The sequence below is a fragment of the Camelina sativa genome, chromosome 10 (assembly GCF_000633955.1).
Source record: "Camelina sativa cultivar DH55 chromosome 10, Cs, whole genome shotgun sequence".
Taxonomy (NCBI): Eukaryota; Viridiplantae; Streptophyta; class Magnoliopsida; order Brassicales; family Brassicaceae; genus Camelina; species Camelina sativa.
This window is the reverse complement of record NC_025694.1, coordinates 7,734,923-7,736,211: the sequence shown is the minus strand read 5'-3', so window position 1 is coordinate 7,736,211 and position 1,289 is coordinate 7,734,923.

The following is a 1,289-nucleotide window of genomic DNA, read 5'->3' as shown; positions in this document are numbered from 1 at the left end:
GGGGGGGGGGGGGGGGGGCGGAGGCTCCCACTATGGGAGCAGCTAATCTCCGGGGTAGTCTCTCCCCACTACATGCAGAGGTCGAAGCCCTCCTTTGGGCGATGCGTTGCATGATTGGAGCGGATAATCAGGATGTTGTGTTCCTTACCGACTGCTCCGACTTAGTGAAGATGGTGTCTTCATCCTCAGAGTGGCCAGCGTTCAAGACTTATTTGGAGGACATTCAGGAAGATAAAGAGGAGTTCACATCCTTCTCGCTGATCCTCATTCCTCGCACGCAGAATGGTAAAGCGGATAATCTGGCACGGCGAGTTCGTTCCGAGCCGCATCTTATTACCTTTATAAACAATGTTCCGTCTCATTGGCTTTAAGCCAATCTGGTTTGCTGTTGACAAAAATAAAGTCACTTTACTTAATGGTTTTTAATGTAAAAGAGGTAAATTAAATAAATTAAATGATTTTTTAATCAAACAACATTTAAAATGATTCCTAAGACCATCTTCAATGGTTTCCCTTATTTTTCCCTCTATAATAGAGGAGAGTTTTGCTCCTATGGTTTTCTCTATTTTTTCCTCTAAAAAGAATATTCCAAATATATTTATTTTTTATTTTACAATTAACACTTTTTATTTATAAAAATTGCAAACTAACCCATTTTACTTTAAATTTGTAACACTTTCACAATATTTTAGCGATATTGGTGGATCCCAAAATAATTTACCGGATTATTAAGTTATTAGTTTTTTGTATTATAATAATTATTATGGATTGAATGAAAAATAAATATTATAATTTATAGAAATTATCTTTTCCAAATGGTAGTCTCAATATTTTAGACTAAATATTTATTCTTAAATTTATATTATTAGTTTTTAAAAATACTTATTTTATTAAATTTGTATTATTAGTTCTTAAAAATATTTATTTTATTTATTTTGGTCATAAATAAAAGAAGTTAAAGATTAAGAGGACTACTTTGCAAATAAAATAGTTCATCTCTATTTATAGAGGAAAAAATAGAGTTCCTCTAAAAATAGGAAAAAAAATAGTAATCTCTATTATAGAGGTGAAAATAGAGATCTATTGGAGCAAAACTATTGTAAAATAGAGTTTAGAGTTTAGAGGTGAAAGTAGAGGACCATTGGAAATGCTTAAAGAAGTATAAGCACTTAGAAACTTGAAGAAATAAGATTATCTTTAGTATCTTCCCCAACTCACACTTGTTAAAATTGTAGATGACATGCCCATCTTAAATAATGTAGAAAGAAAAATGTCTGATTTTCTTTATC